Raw genomic sequence first — 10,503 nt, forward strand, 5'->3', positions numbered from 1 at the left:
CATGTGGACCACCAAAATCACAGAGACAAGCATAGTTTTTATACATAAGTTGATAAAATTTAGTGCTAATAGGTAATGTGCCCAATTGTCATCGCATTGCTAGGTTGGAGAACTTTCCATGAACCCCAAGTATGTTGTGAAGATCCATTATGATTTAATATTGACATTAAAGCAATCTAAATAATACATTTCAAAGTAATTCACTGTTTCATCTAATGGGAATACGGTAGTCCTCAGTGTACATTACCTGATTTAACAAGAACATCTTTCATGAAAATACATTAATGTCTTATTATTTAGGGCATCTTTTAAGACATTTAATGCATGCAAAGGAAAAGGAAAGACATCTGAAATACTTCAATCTGTATTAATATGTTGTTTCTATTCTGTTTGATTATTCCATACGTTCTCACTTTTAAGGAATACCGAAAATCCCAAGTTCTTTGTCCTTATGGAAACAATATATACAAAAAGGAGTTAACTCCGAGTCTTTTACAGTGTGCCACAATTTGTGCTGTTGATGTCGGTATTTGTAGCAGATTTATGTACAAGGACATGCAGTGCATGTTACACACGGACGAACCTGCCATATCGTCGACAAATATTCAGACTACGGACAACTGGAGTTTGTTTTTCACCAAACATAAAGGTTTGCTTATATTATATATGTTATCTGTTCATGTTTCACTTTACAAGCATGTTTGTTTCAAAAACATAATATTATGTTCCTAATATAAAACCATACTATTAATCTGAATATTAAGAATATTTCGCAGAAAAATGTAAAGCTGTCAAATAGAACGTTGTCTCGTATTCAAATATTTGTTTCACATTAATACTTAAAGGATTAAGCAGGCCGTAAATTTTCTCTGACGAACCTGTTTACGCTTAGGGATGTTATGATTGATGTTACCTATGTCTGTCCATTTAGTATAAATTTTGAAATTATTAAGAATCTAAGGTTTCAACTTTGATATTTATTTTAGGTATTTTTGACATATAGCTCTTAAACGGTTTCGGTACTTATACATCTACGGATTTCAAATGTTTGGCTTTGAGCGTTTCTGATGAAGGTAAATCCAAAAAAGCGTTTTGGACGCAAATAATTATTAAACGTGTTGTTTTTAATTTGTTAGTAAATCAAAGTAAATGCGATCTACACATTTATAATAAGAATATAGAAATTTAAGACAAAACAAAAATATTACCTGTTCCTTTTGTATTTCATCTCAATAATTGTTGTTATAAACATATAAATGAAAGTGTGTTGATACAAGAGAAGTGGTATGACTCGAAATGACAAAATGTAAAACAATTCTAACGAGAAACCAACGACCTAGTGAATGTACACAACAATTGAACGAATACACACAGATGTAACTCAGCAACAACACCCACTGCATTACAGGCTCCTGGCTTGGGACGCGCACATACATACATAATGTGTGTGTGTGTGGGGGGGTAAAAATGTTAGCAAGATACCATACCTCCATCTAAGCTGGGACAGTGGTGTAACAGTAAATTATAAGAACAAACTATAAAAATCAGTAAAAATAGGCTAAACTCATCAGATGGACACATACAAGTAACATATCTAACAAAAACACAGAGTAGACCTAGCCTGTTACCTGTACATCCTAACAACAAAAAGACACTTGGTATAGATCTGAGAGTACTCGCAGTTAATAATGACATCCAGTTCAAAATCAAAATCAGCAGACAATAAAGAAAATCATGCATCTAAGACTAAATTATCAATCAGTAAACATCCAATATCCAATGGATGGTATGTAAAGACGTCATGAACATTCAGAGAAAACATGACCTTGTGCAATGCCAAGATATAGATAGCGACAGATGCATATGTATTTAAGACGGACAGCTAGATACCATAAACATACTTTATATACAGAAGCCAGAGTCTGAGCTCGAGTTGCTATATGATATAAAAACTAAACTGACGAAAAAAGGTCATTTATTCAAAATCATAAAATGCAAAAAATACATTTTGCAAATAAAACATTTGACATAAAAGTTCATATTTAATATGAAAAAATAATACATAATAAATACGAAATTACATCAACTGATATCATGTCAATCGAATAAATGACAAAGAATAGCAAAGGTGGGGAGAAAAATCTGCCCCATAAATAAAGATATATACATATCTACTTCAAAAGATAACATTAAGGGCGGTATGGGGGTGGGAATTTTGAACAAATTGTTTGATAAGAATCACAAGTTAACACATCAAATGCTGATGATAAAAGGAAGTGACCACAATGCACTTACACGTGAACTCGTGCTGACCCGCAAGATAATTGACCAATAAGAAAGATGATATCCAATCATGCATTGGTCATAGGTGAAATTTCTCTGCACGTGAAACATGTTATCTAATTTCAACAATTCATCGTTTAAATAAGTAGGACACTCTGACCCTTTGACCAGACTAGATACATCATACATTTACAGTATTAATAGCTCACAATTTTATTTAAGTCGGTTAGTAATAACCAATTAAAACAGAATTATCTTCTCTGCTGTCTTAAATTATTTTATTCCGCTTAATTTTCAATTAGGAAATAGAATTGGTTATAACAATATTAATTAGTTTGTTTCTAATTTACTGATAACAAAATCAATATTGATATCAATAAAAACATTATTCAAATATCTAATTAAAGTGTTGAATTGATAACTTATGAATAAGTTTAATTAACCAGTATCGTTTCTAAATTTGCGGACAAGGTAAACAACATCTTCTTAAATATTAGGATGTGATATCCCGTTTGAGATAAGTTTTCTAAGGTACAAGCAAACTTCAAAACCAGATTTTTTTTATGTATGGAAGAATTGTGTACAGGGTTGAAGTTATTTGTGGAAACGAAGCTTAGAAATTAACATTAAAATCTAAAACGTCACAATAGACGCGGACATAGTGAACGTGTTGTTACATTTCTTATAGCCATGCAAGTTTATAAAATATACAAAAAAAAATATATGACCTTATTTAAAAGGCAAAAGAGAAATGTCGATATTGAAGATTCGTTGTATCTGTAGTTTATAATTTGACAAAGCACAAAGGAAAGACGATTCTTGTACTTGTTTACAAATATACATATACATATTTTTACATGAAGATTGAATTTTTCTACGCTATTACAATTATCAGAAAAAAGAACCCGTCTTCAATACCCCTCTAAACGGAGCAGAAGAAATGTTAATGAATAAAGTCTAACACTGTTAGTTGATATTTTACCATCAATATCGCGCAATATTATCGAATTATACTAATTACTTTAGCAATAGTATAAAACAAAATAGTTGTTATTTTATTGCTTATGAGACTGCCCACCAGATTTCATGTGAAGTGGTAGTTTGCAATTATTGGCCACCATAAGGTATGAATCTAATACGAAAATACTATTATGTATAGTCAGAAATAAAAGAATCTGATATAAAAAATGGGAAAAATATAAATGTGAAAACTATTGGCCTAATTGACGAAAAACAAATATGACAGACACGAGCCACGGTCAATCACTGTACTACAGGCTCCTGACTTGAAACAGTCACAAACAAAATATGGTGAGTATCCCCATCCACACATCCCTTACTTTCAAAAGGGATGAGACAGCACAAAATAGGATCTAACTATAAATTATTAGTCAGTACACAGCTAACGCATCTAGTGGAAAGTTGTAATAAACAGTCTATGAAACGCATGACATTGTGCAGTGTCAAAGTATAAAGAGTTGGGCATGCTTTGTTTCATAAAAAAGTGATAAACGTAGACACAAGTATCTTGTCATAGGAAGGGATGAATCCTTAGTAAAAAATCATTCTGGCAAACAAACATTTCTTTGAAACTGACATTATCAAGATTCTTGATTTTTTTATTGGCATCATATATATCATTTGGAGGACGTGTTTTATTCAACAAACAATCAATAAAAACAATCTGTATCCCTCTTCTGGCCAACTTGTTCCTTTATATATGTAAGGCTGATTTCATTCATTAACTTCTTTTAAAACTTTACTTTTAGCTATATGGATGATGTTCTCTCACTAAATGATTCAAAATGTGGTGACTATTTTGAAAGACCTATTCCCGTCTATCCCATCAAACTCATAAATAATATAGTTGAGTCTGCCTCAAATTTTGAATAACATATAGAAATTTAAAATGAGGTCAGTTGAAAACAAAACTATACGACGACAAAGAAGATTTCAGCATTCAAAATGTGATCTTTTTATTTCTATCTAGCAACATCGGCAGCATCTACATACGGAGTATATATTATCTAATTAAAACCATATTCTAAGGCTAGTATTTCCTGTCATGTTTTCATTGATGGTGGGTTGCTGCACATAAGGATGTCATTTAACCGAGAGGTTCAAGTGGTGAAGTTGAAATCATTCTTTGATAAGATTTACGGACGCCATCACGAGTTGGTTGGCGTTATGGAATATCCATTTCACAGATGATAGCGGAAATGTTTCATATTTCGCAACATGAATCCCGTCTTCATTTTTACGAATGTGACCGACCGAATAGATTATAATCTGAATTGTATTTGCATAAGCAACACAACACGTGCCATATGTGAAGCAGGATCTGTTTACCCTGCCGAGTACCTAAGATCACTCTCCGTTTATGGTGGAGGTTGCTTTGCTCTATCTTTATTTTTCTATGTTGTGATTTGTGTACTATTGTTTGTCGGTTTGTTTTTTTGTCTTTTTTAGTCATGGCGTTATCAGTTTATTTTCGATTTGTGAGTTTGAATGTTACTCTGGTATCTTTTGCCTATCTTTTAACTGTATCGACATGATATAGGATCGCAAGTTCTCATAACTATACATATATAGCTTTATATATTTAGTTATGTTTAAATCTTCAAAAATCAAAATCAATGTTTATAACGATAAAGACAATTATTTATAGTTGAAGTTTTTTCAGCTGGCTTGTAACTTGAACACTAATTAATGTTTTCAACTATGTTTTGTTAAATGTGGTAATCCATATTGAAACAAATTTAGTAAAATATACTTGCCCCAAGAAGAAATTATACCAAGATTTAAACAAAACTATTTATTAATTTTTTCAGAATGTGACCTACTTGGATATGATTATGATATTTCTTCGAGAACTTGCTTAAAGTTTAATTCCACACAACTAAATTGGTATGATGCCAGACAGCAATGTATTGATGAAGGAGGAGATCTTATAACGGTAGAGACAGTTAAAAAAAATGAATTTTCACAACACAAGTTTGAATAATTGTAAGTCGTTACAAATATCACACATCTATAAATCGTATACACATACGGGTCGAGAACCTTTCGAACATTGAAAGCAAGAAGAAAACGTAGATAGTTTGTTTAAAACAAACCAAATATAATGTTTTGAAATCATTTAGAGAGTTAGTGAGTGAGATGAATTGAAACTCTATTTTCTTTTATCTTTTTCATTTTTTTTAACATTGCAAATTGGTTTCTTTGTTTGTAAGTACCATTAGAACTGACACTGTTTTAATGGCAATCACAAGCAGATAAATTGATTAAGTGTTTTTTTGCTTTACTTTTCGTTAATATCTGATCTGTGTTACAATTAAGCAGACCATATTCGTACAGTATACGTTATTGCACATGGTTATTAATTCAAGACAACTTTAGAATCATATATGTACAATTAGCGAAATAAAATACAACTAATTTTTGTTCTTTTCTACTACTGTACCTGATTTTTCCTTTTACGTTGTTTTAATGAATTTAACATGATAGATAATTTTATCGATTTGAATTTTAAGCATATAAACTATTAAATTGATTTATCTGAATTCAGGTTCAGCGTCACAGTTTTATTGGATCGGACTGATCAACGGTACATGGACGTCAGGAGAGTCATTTCAGGATATCTATGGTCTTGGTCCTACCGATATCCGTATTATATCGAGTTTTCCTAGAATCTGTGGCCGACTCAGATTCTCACCCGGGACTACTAAGCTGATGTATGATACAGATTGTGATTTCGTGAAAGAATTTGTGTGTGAGCTTAACATTTCCATTTGACTTTCTATAAATAATAAAACATATAGATAATCATTTAATTTTTTGCCTGAATAGAAGCGTTGTGCGTTTTTAAATTATCTAATAATGGCTATCAAATTGAAAGTTATTCCATAACATATTGTTGGTTTTTTTTGTTGATATGATGACAAAATTAAAGGTATATAGTTAAGGTGTTGAATTTCAGAGAAAATGCCGGTACATCAAACAATCATGTCTCATTAAAGTTTTGCAGGGTCCAAATAGCAATTTTACTGTCAATAGAAAAGAAATCAGATGTTGTATACTATTGCACAAGAAGAAGAACTAAGATTATATGTACTCTAGTATATCTTTAGTTTGTGTTTGGTATCTATAAAGTCAACAGTATTATACCACCGTTCAAAAGTCATCAATTGATTGAGAAAAAACAAACCGTGATTACAAACTAATTCATGGTCTGGTTCCATTTGCACCTTGGTTGCAAACTTAAGAGTTTAGAACAATTATCCTAAAGCAAGGCGGTTTATTACGGAAAAATATGCTTTAATATTTGAAAATTATGTTTCCTAGAGCAAATTGCAGACCACGCAATATAACAGAGTTTAAAAGGACACTTATTAAATCAAGCATAATAAGAGGAATGGAAGGTCCAGTACTTCATCTGTTTTTGAAAATCCACTGAACTTAAATTTGAAGTATTATTAATCATGATTTCATGAGTGTTGTGGATTGATTATACTTCATTCTTTCAGTTCGCAGTTGGTGCACTGTTAAACACAAACACAGCGATAAGTTTGGGGCTTTGTCTGTAGAGGTAACAACTAACTTGTCAAAATGGTATCTATATACATGATAAAATTGAGAATGGAAATGGGGAATGTGTTAAAGAGACAACAACCCGACATTGTTTTATTTAATCGTATTAAGTTGATATGTAATTTCATGGTTTTATTATCTTCTGCCTAAACATTTAATATTCCTTTTTGTCATTTACTGATAGAAAACTGGTATAGTTGAACCCTTTGATAAAACTAATTTGTTCATATATTTATTCATTAAATTTGAAGAATTGTCTAGCCGTGTAATATGACGTTCTTTATAAACTGCTTCCGGTATTTTTCAACTGTTTCTGGTATATATCAACTGTTTCCGCTTGTTGTCGCATGCATTTCTTTTACGTTATAGAAAACCATTTTCACTTCGTTTCCGGAAAATAGACCTCAGTAGAATAAAAAAAAACGAAAATTAGGAAACAACAAAATATATTATCAAAAATGCCAAAACAATAATGTACAATACATGAATTCTATATATAGATTATAACATGGCATTTTTCATAACAGACCCCTTATCAGCCCTAGGTCATGATATCAGCCCTAGAGCCGACAGTCAACAAAAGACATACAGACAAAAACTATTTTTAAAACTTAGAAAAAATGCTTTTGTTGTAAAGTTTGTTTCTGATATTTTAATAATAAATTTTTCTGCTTCCTTATATTTTTGTGTATCCAACTGTGGTATGTTTTACACAAAAAAACGTACCAGTGAGGTATATTTTCTGGAATTTGCCGAATGAGGTCGAAATGTCATCCGATAACGTTACAGCAAATCATGCGATAATAATAACCGGAAGAAATTGATATGAAACGGATTAGTTGATATCAACCGGAAGCTGTTGATAACAAAAGTCATATCACACGGTTTTTTTATGAATAAATATCTGTACAAATAAGTTTTATCATGTTATACAATTTTACCAAATATTTTTCTATAAGTATATGATAAAAAGATTTAAAACAGTTGTATTGTCTGTATGGCTTCTACGGAAGAATGGATAAAAAGAACTTAATATGTCATTTGTCATATCAGCACCTATATCAGCGCATGGTCGAAATCATTCTTCGATTCTGACGGCTTAAGGGGTGATATCACACTGCACAAAGTGTATTACGAAAAAATGATACGAAAATCTGCTTTAATTTGATTGGTTTATCAAGTATAAAAAGACACTATTACGGCATTTCCATTGTCTATTCGTTAGCTGATTGATGACTTTCCTTTCAAATGATAAGACGACGCACATTTCGTCAATTGTAACTTAATCTATGTAATTTCTTCAATAATATACAAATTACTCACATTTCACCTGAAAATATTCTTTTGTTAAAGTTTATTACTTCTGGAGCGTACAAAAAATCTTTAAAATGTCTGATGCTAGAAACTGACACTGGAAAAGGACATAAGATGTCATACTGGAATGTGCAAAAGACTAGATCTACATTTCGAGGAATTTTTAACTTAACACATTCCGAGTTATGACCCTAAAAGAAATAGGTTAAACAACTTGTAAAAATTTGATATCGCTTGTTCTCTATTTTCTGTTGCTTATTCCCCATTTCTTGGGTGTGAGAAAAATATTTCTCCTCACTAATGAAATGTCTGTTCTCGGTAAATAATTGGTCAACATTTAATTGTTACATCAAACTTTCTTGGTTTATTCTGAATTTGCCTATTGTGACGTCATGATAAAAGGCCATCATGTCTTCAAATCTTTAAAAAGATAGGATCAAAATCATAAGAGAAACTCCCGGTTTTTAATTTAAATAGTAATAATTAACTCGTTCCATGGTTCGTTAATTTGTATATTGAAATTAAATAACTCGAGTTGATATCGCGCGATATCTCATTCTCACTCGTTGTGAAACGTATAAATATAAGTATATAAAAATGTAAATATAAATCCGGATCATGTAGTACTCTGGAAATTTCATCATGGACTATTCGTTTGTTTTGAATTGAATAAAAAGTAAAAATGTTTATATTTTATTGAAATATTTATATCTGTTTATCAGTGTATACATTGTAAATGCGTATTTTTGTTATGTTTATATCCTTTAGTTTATGGCTGTCACGTATGCATTGGGAATGAATGGTCGCCTTTTTAAATACTAAATATTTTTTGTAAAGTTGACATTAAAAGTTTCTCCATGAGAGACCCATGTAAACAAAATATATTTACATATAATACATTCGAATACTTTTAGTCAGGAACGTGCCACTTGACCAGTAAAGAGATAAATTCATAGGTCACATCTGAGTGAAAGTGGACGAATTGGGGTAACAATAATCGGTTCAACATAACACTAATAATAGGATACATTTAAACCAGGGAAAATATTTGGAGACATGCATGCTGTGTGTAAAGTATGGCAAACTTATAAGACGAAATACAAAATATTAGACCTCGTGTTTATTACACACAGCATACACAATAAAGTACAAAATTAATTAATATCATTACGTCAAAACATACAAGTTGTCCAAATAGGTATGTAACATTAGTAGATATTATCGTGAGCAAAGCGGAATAAGCAAAATTACTGAAAAATAGGTTCACAGGATTTCTTTAAGTCTGCCACATATAACTACTAACACATTAAACCGTGATATTATGGGTTGCAGAAACTCCATATGGAGTATTTATTTCGCAGTTGATACGATATACCTGAGCCTTCCTTTTCTATCATGATTTTCTTGATATATGGTTGCTGCTTTCAAAGACGCTTTTTAACTAAGGATTCCAAGTGTTGAAGTTGAAGACGTTATCGTAAAATGATTGATAGTTATGTTGTTCAACAGAGTTTCACAAAAAAAGACCCAGAAATCAAATTTTTAAAGACGATAGCAAAATATATAGGTGACCTTGAAGATAAATGATATTATATAAATTATTAGGACTTAGGATCTGAAATAGAATTCAGACGCTTTTTATTAGGTATCTGCAATTGGTTTCTTATAAAAATAAAAGACATTAAAATCTTAGATAACTTTTTCTTTTATCAACATTCAAATTAAATTCTTAGATAACTTTCCATTTTGTTAAGACTAAAATTAAATTCTTATATAACTGAAATGAATTTCTTAGTACAATATATGAATAAAAGGTCAAATATACATAAAATAGAATTATTCTAATTACACGTGTACATAAGACATAATGTTTGAAACCACCCCAATTAAGTTTCTGCTCAGATTATCTAATTTTTTAACTCGAAATTAAACAGATCAATTTAATAATTTGTTATACCTAGGCAAACAGCAAACAAATGATGAATGACGCTTTAATGTAAACATTTTACTTGTTTTGCATATTCAGCACAAATATAGAAATCCAAGGATATCGCAAAATATTAATAGTTCCATTGAAAACTTCAGTTTGAGAACAATTATCCGACGAAATTCCAATACAAAAAGATACAAATCAATCACACCTTCAGATATTTTTGTAAAAAATATATAGATCTTCGAGTCATTCATTGTCTTGTGTTTATGATATTTTAATATTCGATGCGATAACTATCGCTTTGACTGATAGTTACACATTTTCGTATTTGATTTAATGTGTATTATGATCTGTGTGTACGAGATGAATAGGTTTTGTTGGAA

The 10,503-nt window shown here is 30.8% G+C and overlaps 1 long non-coding RNA gene across 1 annotated transcript; it reads left to right on the forward strand.

Moving 5' to 3' along the window:
* The first annotated feature begins 432 nt into the window (after positions 1-432).
* Positions 433-6,173, forward strand: LOC139486724 (uncharacterized). Its single transcript, XR_011655627.1, has 3 exons — positions 433-649; positions 5,115-5,289; positions 5,852-6,173. It is a non-coding gene; the product is annotated as an uncharacterized lncRNA (long non-coding RNA).
* Positions 6,174-10,503: the final 4,330 nt, after the last annotated feature.

The sequence above is a fragment of the Mytilus edulis genome, chromosome 1 (genome assembly GCF_963676685.1).
Source record: "Mytilus edulis chromosome 1, xbMytEdul2.2, whole genome shotgun sequence".
Classification (NCBI taxonomy): Eukaryota; Metazoa; Mollusca; class Bivalvia; order Mytilida; family Mytilidae; genus Mytilus; species Mytilus edulis.